A 16,043-nucleotide genomic window follows, 5' to 3' on the forward strand; every position below is an offset into this window, starting at 1 on the left:
TTTTTTGGCTAAAATATTGCAATCACACTGTGCGCTGAAGTGTCTCAGTAAAGTGAGAACAAAGAGCAGTGGGACAACTCTAGCCTCCTTTCGCAGGTATTTCCAAAGCTTCAGCTTAAATATGGACAGGAAAATTATCTCAATGGACAGAGAAATATTTACCGTCTCTGAAGATATCAAGGTCAGCCCATTTTGACCGTTTCAGAATATTTACTGTAAACTCGGCTATGGAGACATGTAGCGGCAGACGCAGACCGACTACTGTGTGTACAAAGCGAAAACGAACGAAATAGGGAGCATGTCTAAGGAAAACTCTGACCCCCATTTCTGTTCTGTTGCAAAATGGCATGAAATTTTCTTTTTGGATGATAAACATATAACCTTTCCAAAGACTCCAGGATCAGCCCATCTCTTGACAATTTAATATCGGATATGGAGACAACGTGGCGTGTATTTGACGTGTGTAGCATGCAAAACCAAAAATATATGAAACCTTTTTGTTTAATGTTTCCAAATATCGAAATAATATTTTCTCCAGGGGATAGTGAAATTTGCATCCTTGTCAAGTCACCCCAAGTTCGCCCATTCGGACCATTTGTCAACCTACTTAACCTCGGAGATAAAAACTCTTCGTCGTAAAGAGACCAAGTAACGTGTGTGCAATGAGGGAAACAATTTTATTTATTCGGCATTTTCCAGGATAAAGAACACAGCAACATTAAACAAAAACACATAACACAAAATACACTGAAATCACAAACACAATTTTACAAATGCCCGGAGAGGCACAGTTAATCCAATACCTGTCACCCGTAAGACTTCATTTCTGAAGCTCCAGGTTTTACATAAAAGTGCACACACATACACAATAAAGTAACAGCACATGATTCAAGAAACGGCAAATAAATAAATCGAACAGAAAAAATATATACAGTTGGCAAAATAATATAAATATGACATACAAATACATTAAAATAACCAAAAAAAAATTAATTACAGAAACAAATCAATCAATTAAACAATAAGTACCCCCAAAACAATAAAAGAAATTTATTGTGTAAAAACCGAAAAAACAGAAAGACACCACGAAATAACAAAATACACTTGAATACCGACAAAAGCAAAACCATTGACACATCTGGCCCACATGGCAAATCTTAGGTATTCAAATCCCCCCATTTTGTGCTTCCTTGCACCAAACAACACAGTGACCCTCCCACAACTTGCCAGTCCCAACGACCTTATTACAAGGGTAATCCACTGCAAATTCAATCAGTACTCTGTCAAGTTTCATATACTTTCAAATTCAAGTGGGTACTTGGTAAGTTGATCCCGTGTTGAAGGGTTATTTAAACCACTTCAGTTCTCAAACGTTCAGGTACATGTAGGTCATCTCAAGAGCATGTAATTGGCAAAATGATGAAGTTTTAGAATTAGTGCCCTAAGGTTTGTCCAGCCTGATCGTTTCAATATACCACCTGTTCACTAAGACTATTTCACGGTCAAAAGCTCTATGAAGACCTCTAACAACAAATGTAAGCAAAAGATTAATGCTTTTATATTCACGGAAAGACAAATTCAATGTACATATGCAACCAATCCGTGTAATCTATTTTAAATCTTCTTCACTAGAGAATTATTCTGGTTGCTCAACGTTGAATTTTGTTCTAATTTGTCAATGTATAAGGTTCCTGTTGTGAAGGTACCAGATAGGCTACTTGTATTCCAGAATAGTCAACACTAGAAACTTCTGTTTGATTTGGTAGTGACATAACAAGATTTTCCCGAGAAATTTTGTACTCATTATCAGCTTCAAACTGCATGTTAACTAAGGTACAATTCAGGTCCACTATTTTCTTTGACCATCCCTAGCATAAGAAAAACTTTGGTTTCCTTAGTAATGTATTGAGATGCATTTTATTAGCATGACAACATCTTTGGAAGCTATGGATGTCTTGAAGGTCATCAGACTGACATTATATTGGCCTATACACAAGAGCACTGTTACCAAATAAAGTGCTAGCTGACAAGATGTGATAAGGAAAGTCGTTGGTATACATAAGAACTGGATTGGGCTCAAGACACTTCCTTGAGGTACACCAGATGGTACAGAAAAACCACGCAAAGTGGCAACCTTTCAACAAAACCTTTTGCTGCCGCCACAAGACAAACGGTCACTGCAATAGTTGCAAATTCAGTTCTGTTATATTGAGGAAATCAAAATCATGCTCTTGTTACTTTTATTGAGGCTGAACATGTCACAGCATGGAGCGTATCACTGTTCGACCAGCAGCAGAAGACTAACGCGTAGAACAGATAGGCACAGTGCTAGAGTCCAAATCTTGGCCGTAATTGTGGTACTGAGTACAGGCGTAAACAAATCACAGACAAGTGTTTAATTAGGATGACATGATTTACAATTAAAGGCATCACATGAATAAAAAGTGACAAAAAACCAAAATTACCAACAAGCCAATAAAATCACCTCAACAGGAGGGCACAGAGGACTTGATTAAAACTGGATATTTTTTAAATGAGTAAATTCACATGATTAAAAAGAACGAGTAAAAAAAAATCTTTTTATAGCATGGCCTTCACTTTGCGGGATAATTTTCTTACGTTTGGAAATATGGAAATGAAACGTTCTCCTCAGATATTTTTTTCTCTTTTTTGGGCTGTCATTTTGATCACCTGTGTGGAGACTACTATTTCCTTTGTTCTGGTTAATTTGTCTTGCTAATGATATGAGCATAAATGGGGGTAATAGTAGTTTATTTTACTTTTGCAGTCCCTGCTGACCCGCATAACTGATATTTGTCTTATTATGTATTCGGATTTTTATCCCCGGTCCCTGCTACTGCTTATATTTACTTGTATTTGTGCTTTTTTTTTTACATAATTTGTGTTTAATTTTGCTTTGTTTGTTCTTGTGATGGTCAAATAAATAAGAATAATTGAAGAGATGGTACCCATCATGATTAACCACGATACACCTTTCGACCATTTGAAGACTATCGTCATACACAGGCTAAACTAACTACTAAAACAGATTGACTAACGAGTACAAGAGGGAGAAGATTACTAGCAGACACAATGACTGACCCAAGCTTTTGCCTTCATTTGTGTATAGTTCTCTTAAATGTGGGAATATCAGAATCAACCATTCTTCAGTGGATATGTTCAACAAAATGACAACAAGATCAGTTGATTGTCACCAACCCTACAGTCACAGACAAAAGCTTAGTTTGGATAAGGCCTTATATAGAGCCAAATTTGCTGCAAAACCATCCACTAACAAGACCAACTTACAAATGGGAAACCAGGAAGCATAACTGCCCTAAGTATTCACCTTCATTAAATAAGACTTGACGCTTTACATGGTGGAGACTAAAAACAGGGCTTGTAGTTACATCATGTGGATGGACCTCCCTTGGAGGAGGTATGGTTCTGATAAGAACTGTAGAGTGTGTGCTTGACGTTTCATCCAGCATGCTCTCGTCATCCTCAAGAGTGGAGCCTGATAAGCCATGCTCCAGATTTTACAGAACAATTGTACATGTATACAAAATTATGTACAGATATTGTTCAAAATCTGGAACATGACTTTCATTGTTAGGCTCAAATAAGAACATGACATAAAGTGCTTACCGAGTGAGTTGTGTCGTCAGTAATGCCAGTTGCCAGTGATGTGTTAAACTCCAGAAAACTGTCTCCAAGGGACTTGGTCTTGTATCTTCATCAATGCTACAGCTACTAAAACCAAAGAGTCAAGTAAACAAAGATCAGAGCCGAATAACATACAAGTAGACATCACTGCGATGTCTTTATAGTCTTTAACTCTCATTTTCGTATTGACCTTTGTTTCAACTCTCTTCAATTGTTGGTTGATCAGCAAACACAACTCCTGAAAAGACATAATTCTAAAGCTTCGAAGCAGCCATTTTAAACTGACACCCCTTCTACTTTCTTGGGCTCTTTCAACAGCTCAAGAAAGAAGAAAATTTAGACAGTCCAAAATCGTCTGATTCAATAGGATTTTGCATACACCGAAGGGGGTTGGGCCAAACACTCTCTGATATTTCATGTTTTACCTGCCATCCAAAATTTATCAATGGTATTAAATTATGGCTCCCCATACACAGGTATGTCACCCAGGTTTACGCGAAAATTAAATTAATCCACAGAGAAGGACCTCTGTCCCAGTCCACTTTTTGAAAAGTGAAGAGACCTGTGACATAACGACGTCATGCTTAGTTTCCTAAGGCAGTAAGGTGGGAAGCAATAACTGTCCAAGTAAAAAATAATAGCTTGACATCATTATGTTTTGGGTCCATATATGAAATATATATGAGTCCACAGGGGACTGAATCAGTGAATTATACCTTTGGAGTAACCAACAACATTGGACCCACGTACCTTTTACCCAGCAGGCAGCAGCAAGAGATCAAAGTCCGATCACCTCAACGAGCACAGGAACCCCATCCTCAAGAATTTGGATGTACCATGACCAGCGGCTCACTCAGCGGCTTGTGCTCTGGCTGAGATGGACACACACAACAGTCATTAAAAACATGCAAAAGGAAGAAATGACAATACAACATGAGTGCACTAGCTTGGATTAACTGATTCTCAGAGGGCAGTGGAGAATGAGAAAGATGGAGAAAAGTAAGTTATAAGTGCTTCCCTAAATGACCTTCCTCCAGGCATGTGGAACACAAAAGAATTATTGTCAAGATGGCTTACATCATACTTCCCAGCCAATGTTGAATCCTTGGTGTGTATGATAGAAGCCTGTCTTGTGTTAAGGATATCATGAAAGAAACTCTGGACACACACGTTACTTATTCTGCATGTTGCCGCCATAGGCATGGAGAGCCTCAATCTGGCAGATTGTACAATCATGTCACTATCAGCTTCTGAAACATTGTCCAATCGTATGGTATAAGATCCGACACAGCATGCACAGAATGACCAAGCAACATACATGGAAATCACTGAACCGATTTTGTAAAGATCAAGATCGAGATTCTGCATGCTTGGGGCGGCAGCGTGCAAAGAGCGAATTGTACCTACTGTGGGCTTGCGTGCCATATTGTAACAACCTGATGCATTGCACCTTTAATGTATTTGACACAGAAGGATGGCTTCAGTGAGTAAAAAGTTGGCTGATAAAATAAAACAAGTCCAGATTTTTTTAAACAACCCTTGTGGAATGTGTACACTCATCCTTGTACGTGATTTGGATCCAGGAAGGAGGACATTTCATTTCAGTACACTCCTCATTCACTACAAGCAGCCTGTAGATGCAGCTTCCGTCTTGTTTCTGTTCACTTTGGCACAAATTGTACAACCATACCAAAAAATTCCATCCATTTTTTGTAGTTTAATTCAATCCAACCTTAAAGGCTGGGGATTCTCATTAGTTGAAAACTTAAAAGACAAAACCCAAGGTCAAGATCTACAGAACAACCAGGCATTACACTATTACCATAACCATGGACTAATATCAGAATATGATGTAGACTGTTTCCATACCTGTTGAGTAGTGTCACCAGTGATAAGATATCTCTGATTTGTTACACTCCAGAGAACGGCCTCCAGGGACTAGCTTGCTCTTGTCTCTCTGTCAAACTACTGAAACTAGGGAAACTAAACCATGTTTGAATTCCAATCTGTATTACTGCACACATGTGGAGGCCACAATTTCAAAATATATAGGTGCACTTTACAACAGTAGTTGAAACATCATTGAAAGCAGTGTCAAATCAACAAAGATCGGGGCCAAATAATATACAAGCCCACATCACTGGAGTTTCTCATATAAATCTTATCTTCTTAGTTGTCATTTTTCCATTTCTTTTCAATTGTTGCTTGACTAGTTTGTATATTTTATTTTTCAAAACACCTTCAATACATGTACACTTCCCAAAAAGTCCTTTTCCTCAAGCCTGTAAGCAGCAATTTAACATATTACATCCCTCTACTTTTTCCAGTTCTTAAGATTTGTTTTCAGCCATCTACAGATGGAAGCCTGCAAAACAAGGAGTGTTGATCTGGGGTTATGTTTAAACAATCCCACCTGTTTTTTCAGCCAAGCAATCTCTTCAATCTGCCTTGAGTAGACGCACAACTTAATTGGTTGAAAAGAGTCGTGTTGGTTGGGAGTATTCATTTTGTTGGTAGCGATTGGGCTGCTACCATGTCCTAGTCGTTCATGAACCAGTGATGCAAAGTTAGTAACAAAGGAGCCTCTGATGCCAAGGAAATAGTGTTCTCTCTCGGTCCAACTTAAGGCTAATACAGGAGATCACAGTCTGTGCAGAAAACATTCCCAATTTATAAACAGTATTAACTGTAACCTCCAAGAGTGCATGTAAAATCATAATAAAATCAGAGGATTTAGGGGACCATTTTAACCTTTATAGCTCCCCATATACATGTCACCTGGTATTTGGGCAAAATAAATGTATTCACCAAGCATGATCCTTAGATAGACATAATGATGTCACACGATGTTTACACGAGCTATATTATAAGACAGTAAGGTGTGGTAGGTCTTAATGTACTAGGTCTACAGGACATGAGGCAATGAGTTCACAGGAGACTCAATCAGTGAATCCAACCTTTGGGATGACCAATAACAAAAGATCACTTACGTTTTACCAAGAAGGCTACAGTAAGAGATCACAGTACAATCACCTTAACAACAGTGGCCATCATCGAGAAATGACAAGAAGCTGGTCGTCCTGTAAGCAACGACTCATCAGCGGCTTGTGCTCTAGCTGAAATGAATGCGCATAACAGTCATTAAAACATGCAAAATGAAAAAAATGGCAAGAAAATATGAGTGGAGGAGCCTGTTTGCCGATTCTCAGAGGGCTTTGAAGGATCGGAAAGATGGAGAGAGCTGATTGAGAATTTGTAATTCACGTATGTGCACCCAGCACTGCCGGTGTATCAATCTAGCTATACATGGCATTTTATGGGGTGGTGCATTACAGGGGTAGCCATAATCCAGTCCCGCCTCCTGCGATACGGCTTCAAATTTTGATCAAAAGAAGCAGCGGTGGAGAGCCGTAGCCAATGTTCAATACTTGTGCATGCTGTACTCTCACATGGAGACGCCGCACCGTGTGTTGCCAACAAAGAGTGCAACATAAACAGTTGAAAACATTTCATGTAGGGGTTTAACCGAAGATATACACGTACCCTACATATATATTTGCAATGGATGTTTGTAATGACACACAGGATAAAGCCAAAAGTGCAAATGTTATTTAAAATAGATATTGAGCCTCTTCATACAACAGCGTCATTAGAATTGAGTATCATTCCATGACATAAATAAACTAAATTCTACAATATTCAAACATCAATTGAACTTTCGGTTGAGCAATGTGTTGCTGTGACAGAGTAAAATCACAGTGCACCTGATTTTTAAGTTCTTGAATCTGGCTTTAATAACTTTTGCAAGCTAATGACCATCAGGATGACGTTTAGTTCAATGCTGGCTTCATGTGTTTCACATTCTTATGGAAACCCCTATTGCAAGAATATCATGGTTTGTTTTGCACAAAGACGGGAATAAACAAATTTTCACTGCTTGAAAAAGACTACTGCATATTTGACTACATCAGATCTATCACTCACAAAACAATCCAGCCAATGTCTCATTTCCATCACAAAAGCTAACTAGCATTCCAGTCTACAACCCTGAACAATAAGTAAAACTAAGTTGAGGAAGGAAACATACATGTACATGGTAAGTGCTGCCACAATAACCTTCGTATCTGAATGAGAATGACTGAGAGAGAGGGGGAGAGACAACGGAATAACAGACAGATGAATAACAGATAGACTGACAAACATACCGACAGCACATAGACAGATGAACAAGACAAAGAGGACAGTTATCTTGAAAACTAGACCTTTCCCCATTGTATTTTCAGTACAAAAAGATTTTACGGTAATAACCAAAATCATTTTGGCAAAGAAAAATCTTTGAAAATAATCAAATTGTATTTAGAAATGATTAGCACAACCTCCAATTTTAAGATTTGCATCATGCAATCAGTAGAGATCTCCATGCATGGTTCCATGCAACACAGACTTAAAGTATGAGGCCTACTTTCTACCCAATTTTTACCAGGTTCACTGAAATATGTAGAAATTAAAGATTGTATAATGTATTTATATAATTCTGAACCTCAGTGGATAGGTCTAGTTAGTTTTAAAGACTTTGACTTCCTGACAAATTCTCGTGGGGTGTAAAGTAATGTTGTGTCTTCATTTACCACATCAAATCATACTATCCTCCAGTTTGTTTAGACTACTATTTGACTATCAAATTAGTAACTTTGGCCCCACATACAGGCTGGAGATTTTCATTGGTTGAAAAAATTGTTGGACAAAAGTCATGTTTCAGATTTACAACACACCAGTACATAGGCCCCTATTACTCCCTATGCCTATTTTGTTTAATTTTATTAACATTTACTGTTGGGCTGTTATCAGAAGTAGGCTAGGCCTACAGTGTTTGTATAGCGTGAGCTGTTTCCAGACCTGCTGAGTACAATAAAGTGTCAAAATACATCTCAGATGTGCAACAATCCAGAAAACGGTCTCACAGGAGTGTTCTTCGTCTCTCCATTACTGCTTCAAAGTTAAGAAACCAAAGGAACCCCTTTAAAATCCCAGCCTGCATGCCTGACAGTCACTGTGGGGCCGCCATGTTTAAATGCAGAGTGCACTTTACCACAGCAAAAGCAGTGTAAAATCAACAAAGCCAAGCCCAAACTTGTGGAGTTTGTAATACAGAAATCTCGTTATCGTCTTTGCCGTCATTTCTCCATTTATTTTCAATAGTTGGATGGTAAGCCAGTCTCAGTTCTCACCTTTAAATTCACCTCCTGTGAAGTCACATTTGAACAAACCCGCCAACTTGGCCACACATGCGTTCTTGTGCGTAGGCATTGTAATGCTAATGCTCGCGCCACCGTGGAAAACTGGTCGTCGATCAACTTGCGCACATATTGAGCAGGGTACCAAACAGGGGATAAAACAGCGCTGGTGATTGGCGCGCTTGAAATAGGCCCTGTAAGTGTGCACAAGTACGACGAAGATCTGAAGATAATGCAATTATTATTTTTTTCGTAATGTAAATCAAAAGAATGACCACTATTGCAAAGAGAAAAAAAAAGCATTTCCCAAAACTGTATGCGAGCAATTTGCATCAATATAAAAAACCATGTATTTCCTACCCCCAAAGCCTGGACAAACGCGACCATCTGAGGCTTGGGCTCCACGCATTTCCAATGGAGCGAAGACCTATATCTTGCTCTTGACAAGAGATTCGGATGCAGCCGTAGTTCACATCTTGACCGCAACACACACCATGACGTCAAACTACAGTCAGTCGTAGAAGAGATGCTATACGAGACGTTATCTACCAAAAAATCATCACATTTACGTCCGAAATTCTGGGGATTCTAGCTAATTATACTTTTTTCAGGTTGCAATATAATGCCTCCTGAAGCGAAACCGATACTGGAATTTGATGCATTTTGTTTATGGTCGGCTTTCTTGACACGGACTGCATGCATATGAGCAAAAGATGGGCAACATAGAGTAGTACTTATTATTATATTATTTTGTGGCAAAGAGATGATTTTGAGGGAACGAAACGATAATTCGAGGGAACGGAATTAAAAAAAATCTTCATTGTGCCTGTCCCCTTAGGGGCTCCTTAGGTACTCGTAGAGAGGGACATCGAATGCAACTGTGCGTTTTTGCAAGTTGGGTCACACTCACTGTCCGACAGTAAATGCCCCCCCCCAAAAAAATCAAAATACATGTACATACAATGTAGGGCGGAAATAATGCCGCCCGGCGCTCCGAAGGAACGGGTTAGCCTTTCTACGGTTGTGTGTGTGTGTGGGGGGGGGTTGTCGGATCAGGTCGACATTCAAGACAATGACCACAAGCGGTTTTCTATTGAATAAGGGTTTGATATGCTACATTTTTAATCAGTCCTTTCCCAAAATTATTGAGCATACTTTTGCCCGATGCGGAATAACAGGTGAATCGCTGGACTGTTGGGCAACTTGAAGAGCATAACACTGTATGGGTAAATAAGTGGTGAAACAAAACCACTTTCTAAAACCGTTGGGCAAAAAGAGACAAGTCTACCTATAACAGAGCCTGAAAGTTGACCCCTGATGGTGCGCTTCCGGAACACTTGGATAGGATAAATAACGAGCAAAGATGTTATAATTAGCTGTTTCGGCAACTCACAAAACAGGTATTGCTTTTCTGATTTTTTTAGCTGTTTTGGCAACAGCCTGAACAACTCTTTCTTTTCTGATTATTTTTTTTTCATTTCCTTTTTGGCTTTTTGGCAAGTTGCGAAAAAGGCATTCTTTTTGTTTTGCTTTTTTAGCTGTTTCGGCAACAGCCTGAACAGCTCTTGCTTTTCTGATGATTTTTAGCTGTTTCAGCAACTTTGCAGAAACAGGTATTGTTTTTCTGATTATTTTGTTTTAGCTGCTTTGGCAACTTTGCCGAAACAAATATTGTTTTTCTGATTTTTTTCTTTTTCAACTCAATTCCTTTCACCAGTCGACTTTGGCAGTTTACTAAATCTGATCGACTTAAAACTTGGCAGACCTTTGTACCATCATCCAAGGACGGTCCTAGAAAAAATTCACAGTGATAACCTAAGTAGTTTATTTACTATTGATGTTTCTAATAATTAATTTTTCCCCGTAGACTTTGTACACGGATCACAGGCAGTTTTCGGACTGTCCTATATCAGGCTATGAGGGCGCTATTGCAGAATTACGGTTACACCTGTTTGGGCTTTCAATTTTCAACAAACTGTCCTATATTTAACCATGGATGGCGTTGTTGCGCAACATAGGGTTTGTACACACTTTGTCCAGCATAATGCGTGAGCAGTCCTCAACTTTGACCGAGAATTACTACCAGAACGAAAAAGAAATCAGACTAAAGTTTCCCTCCGTTCGATCGCAAATATACCCAAGTGTGCAAATATTAAATAGTATTTCACAAGTTTTTTTCCAGTTTAGACAAACATCACGTGACATGAAATTAAAGGAGCAGTTTTCCTGCACACGTGTTTCTAGGCCATTGACTTTGTACACGTTTTCGAGCCACAATTTCGGTAACTTTGCAATGTTTGATCGTTCCAAAGTGATAGCCAACGAAGACCCTGATGCAAGATTTATTGCAAAGGGTGACGTCATGATGACTTCATCACCTTATTTTATATTCATTTTTGAACATTAAATTTTTCCCTATAAATTTTTGTACACGTTTTTCTACTTAACACAAGTGAACAAGTAGTCTTTAACTTTGGCGCAAAATTACTTTAAGAACGAAGGAGAAATCGGGTACTTTACGCTCTGTTATTTGATTTGAAATATGCCTAATATGAAGTAATATTTCTTTTAGAAGTGTTCAGTTGAAGTGCAAATCACGTGACATGAACTTAAAGGAGCAGTGTTTCCGCAAATGAGTTTTTTGCCCTAGACTTTGTACACGTTTTCAAGGCACAATTTTAAAACCTTTCTGATGTTTGATGGTTATCAAAGTGACAGCCAACAAAGACCGTGATACAAAAATTATTGTAAGTAAAGGACGTCATGATGACGTTATCATGTCATTTATTCGTGATTTTTAAATATTTATTTTAGCCCTTTGACTTTGTACACGTTGTCAAGCAAGCATTTGGGTTAGTTTGAGAGCTTTGATCAACTTCAAAGTTACAGCCATGAAAGACCTTGATGAAAAATACGTCGAAATTTATTACGTCGTGAAGATGTCATCATGTGATTTATTATTAAATATTTATTTCAGCCCATTGACTTAGTACACGTATTCGTGAATACTTAAATATTCCCTTAAATGTATAAAAACCCATATAAAATCAACTGTGGCCTCCCGCAACATTCTGTTTCCAGCAAGTGCCAGGATAAAAAGTGGTCTTGATTTTGTCTCGTGTAGGTTAATTGACATAACCATTCCTTCCGGTTTAAACCAGAAGTAGGCTTATTGTTTGAAAGTGGTAAAAGCTGTAAAGTTTTTTTCTACATAAGGCGTCTGTCGGTGTTAATGCTGGGTTGAAACCTTGCTTATTATCTTTGAGAGGAAGTGCTTTGAGCAAATATTGAGCTCATTTAATGATAACGTCATAAATAATTGCTTTTTTTCTTAACGGACAGTATCGGCGTTATCAACATGTCAGACGTTGTTAATTCCGCCTGGATTCTACTTTTGCATTGATTAAAAAGGCTCGTGACACCCGATGATCTGCGTGGGGACGTATTAAGTCCTGAACCCCAAACAGGACGGGTGATGAAGTCAATGACAACATCAGACCCTTAACTTGCAGATTCAGCGTGGCGACAGTTGCCAAAGAATGGTAGAGTAGTTTTAAAGTGTATATCATACAGTTCAACTTCTAGTCACAGTTATCAAAAGTGAAATTCATTTTTGCGTCAAAATGTTCAGGATAGGGCAACAGATGTCATCTCTAGTGGTCCTGCAATCTTTGTTCTTATATTTTGTACACAGAAAATGTGAAATGTGCAATCGATTACTCTTATGTTAGATATTATCAAAGATTTTTTGGTTTTTAGTGTGCAATGCATATTTATGATTATGCAAATAACACGGGGTTCGCAGACCAATGTCAGTGGAGAATACACTCTTTGAGGCCCCTATATCTTCTAAAGTACATGTCCGATTGGGTTCATATTTTGCAGACACATTGAATAGAGAGTGCTTAAGAGGTACATTGCCTTATGTGATGATGACGTCATGAGCAGACAAGTCACGTGACATTAAATTAAACTCTTGAAGGCCCTATATCTCCAGATGTACCAGACTAATCGGGTTCAAATCTTGCAGATATCTTGAGAAGGGGGTGCGTCAGAGGAATATTGACCTCATGTGCTGATGTCGTCACCAGAAGACAAGTCACGTGACATTAAAGGGGAACTTTTCAAACCACTACACCTCGAAAAGTACGTGTCCGATGCGGTTGAAACTTTGTGTGTGGCTTGAAAGGGACGGGTTTTAGACGAAGCCAGAATTCTGCAAAAATAAGAGGCAGTTGGACAAAAACTACGACTTCCTTTTGCAGATATATCCCTAACTACTGCAAATATGGATGTGAAACTTATATGAATAGATAGGAGAACATATGCCTTTTCAGATGACACCAAGATTGCCAGATTTATATAATTTCAAGACCTTTTATGCTCGAATATATGAAGCATTCTCTGCGCGGGATAAGAACTTGTATAGCGCAGACGAAGCCAGAATTCCCCCAAAAATGGAAAACAGTTGGAAAAGAACTTGCACTTCCTTTGGCAGCTATTTCCCCAACTACTGCAAATATGGAAATGGAAATGGAAACATATATGAATGGATAGAGGAACATGTGGCCTTTCCAATGACACCAAGGTTGCAATGTTTGGATAATTCGTAGACATTTTATGCTCGAATACATTTACGAAAGCATTTACTGAGGAGTACAGGACCTGGTACAGCGCAAAGTCAGAATTACTCAAAAATATCAAGCAGTCAGACAAGAACTTGCACTTCCTTTTGAAGACATTTCCCTAACTAATGCAAATATGAAAATCAAACTTATATGAATGGACAGACGAACATGTGGCCTTTCAGATGACGCCAAGATTGCAAGATTTAGATAATTCTGAAACTTTTTATGCTCAAATATATGAAGCATTCACTGCGAAGGATAAGGACCGGTATAGGGCAGACGAAGCCAGAATTCCGCAAAAATATCAGGCAGTTGGACAAAAACTTGCATTTCCTTTGGCAGCTATTTCCCTAACTACTGCAGATATGGATATCGAACTGATATGAATAGATAGGGGATATGGAACTTATATGAATGGATAGAAGAACTTGCGGCCATTCAGACGACACCAAGATTGCAAGATTTAGATACTTCTCACCCCTTTTATGCTCGATTATATGAAGCATTCTCTACGCAGGATACGGACCAGTATAGCGTAGACGAAGCCAAAATTCCGAAAAAAGGGAGGCAATTGGAAAAGAACTCGCACTCTCTTTAGAAGCTTTTAACCTAACTACTGCAAATATGGATATGAAACTTATATGATTGGATAGAGGAACATTTGGCCTTTGTGATGAAAGCAAGATCGGAAAATTTAGATAATTCTTAAACCTTTTATGCTCGAATATATGAAGCATTCTTTGCGTGGGATAAGGACCAGTATATCGCAGACGAAGCCAGAATTCCTCAAAAAAGGAGGCAGTTGGATAAGAACCCAGACTTCGTTTGGCAGCTATTTGCCTAACTACTCCAAATATGCATATGAAACTTATATGAAAGGATAGAGGGACACGTGGCCTTTCATATGACACCAAGATTACCAGATTTAGATAATTCTTAGACTTTTATGCTCGAATACATGAAGCATTCACTGTGCGAGTACAGGACCGGGTATCGCGCAGACGAAGCCAGAATTCCAAAAAAAGGAGGCAGTTGGAAAAGAACTCGCACTTAGTTTGGCAGCTATTTCCCTAACTACTGCAAATATGGACATGAAATTTATATAAATGGATAGAAGAACATATGACCTTTCAGATGACACCAAGATTGCCAGATTTAAATAATTCTCAGACCTTTTATGCTCGATTATATGAAGCATTCTCTGCGCCGGATAAGGACCGGTATGGTGCAGACGAAGCCAGAATTCCACAAAAATATCAGGAAATTGGACACGAACTTGCATTTCCTTTGCACGATTTTTCCCTAATTACTGCAAATATGGATATGAAACTGATATGAATGGATAGGGAAACATGTCACCTTTCAGATCACACCAACATTGCCAGATTGAAATAATTCTCAGCCCTTTTTTGCTCGATTAAATGAAGCAGTCTCTGCGTGGGATAACAACCGATATTTTGCAGACAAAGCAAAAATTCCGCAAAAAAAGGAGGCAGTTGGAAAAGAACTCGAACTTAGTTTGGCAGTTATTTCCCTAACTACTGCAAATATGGATATGAAACTTATATGAATGGGCAGGGAATTATGTTGCCTTTCAGATGACACCAAGATTGCCAGATTAAGATAATTCTAAGACCTTTTATGTTCGATTATATGAAGCATTCTCTGAGCGGGATAAGGACCGGTATAGCGTAGTCGAAGCCAGAATTCCGCAGAGATATCAATCAGTCAGACAAGAACTTGCACTTCCTTTGGCAGAGATTTCCCTAACTACTGCAAATATGGATATGAAACCTATATGAATGGACAGAGAAACGTGCGCTTTCAGATCACACCAACATTGCCAGATTTAGATAATTCTCAGACCTTTTATGCTCGATTACATGAAGCAGTATCTGCGTGGGATAAGGACCAGTATAGCGCAGGCGTAGCCAGAATTCCGTAAAAATATCAAACAGTCAGACAAGAACTTGCATTTCCTTTCGCCGATATTTCCCTAACTACTGCAAATACGGATATGAAACTTATACAATTAGATAGGGGAACATGTGGTCTTTCAGATGACAGCAAGATTGGAAGATTTAGATAATTCTCAGACCTTTTATGCTCAAATATATGAAGCAATCCTTGTGCGGGAACAGGACCGCTATAGCGCAGACGAAGCAAGGATTCCGCAAAAATATCAGGCAATTGGACACGAACTTGCATTTCCTTCGGCAGATATTTCCCTAACTACTGCAAATATGGATATGAAACTTATATGAATGGATAGAAAACCATGTGGCCTTTCAGATGACACCAAGATTGGCATATTTAGATAATTCTCGGACCTTTTATACTCAGTTAAAGGAAGCCTTCTCTGAGCAGATAATTCTCAGACCTTTTATGCTCGATTATATGAAGCATTCTCAGCGTGGGATAAGGACCCGTATATTGCAGACGAAGCCAGAATTCCGCAAAAATATCAAACAGTCAGACAAGAACTTGCACTTCCTTGGGCATATATTTCCCTAAC

The 16,043-nt window shown here is 38.7% G+C and overlaps 2 long non-coding RNA genes across 2 annotated transcripts in view; both read right to left on the reverse strand.

Moving 5' to 3' along the window:
• LOC147799536 (uncharacterized) overlaps positions 1-9,228 on the reverse strand; it is a 243,924-nt gene extending 234,696 nt beyond the window's left edge. The window contains exons 1-2 of the long non-coding RNA XR_015424701.1: positions 8,895-9,228; positions 6,700-6,782 (exon numbers count right to left, since the gene is read on the reverse strand). This is a non-coding gene — a long non-coding RNA (uncharacterized LOC147799536). The remainder of the gene's footprint in view (positions 1-6,699; positions 6,783-8,894) is intronic.
• Positions 650-16,043, reverse strand: part of LOC147799539 (uncharacterized) — a 73,554-nt gene continuing 58,160 nt past the window's right edge. The window contains exons 4-6 of the long non-coding RNA XR_015424736.1: positions 4,417-4,538; positions 3,649-3,750; positions 650-2,360 (exon numbers count right to left, since the gene is read on the reverse strand). This is a non-coding gene — a long non-coding RNA (uncharacterized LOC147799539). The remainder of the gene's footprint in view (positions 2,361-3,648; positions 3,751-4,416; positions 4,539-16,043) is intronic.

The sequence above is a fragment of the Acanthaster planci genome, linkage group LG03 (assembly GCF_054643075.1).
Source record: "Acanthaster planci isolate LZ-2023a linkage group LG03, COTS_SCS, whole genome shotgun sequence".
Lineage (NCBI taxonomy): Eukaryota > Metazoa > Echinodermata > Asteroidea > Valvatida > Acanthasteridae > Acanthaster > Acanthaster planci.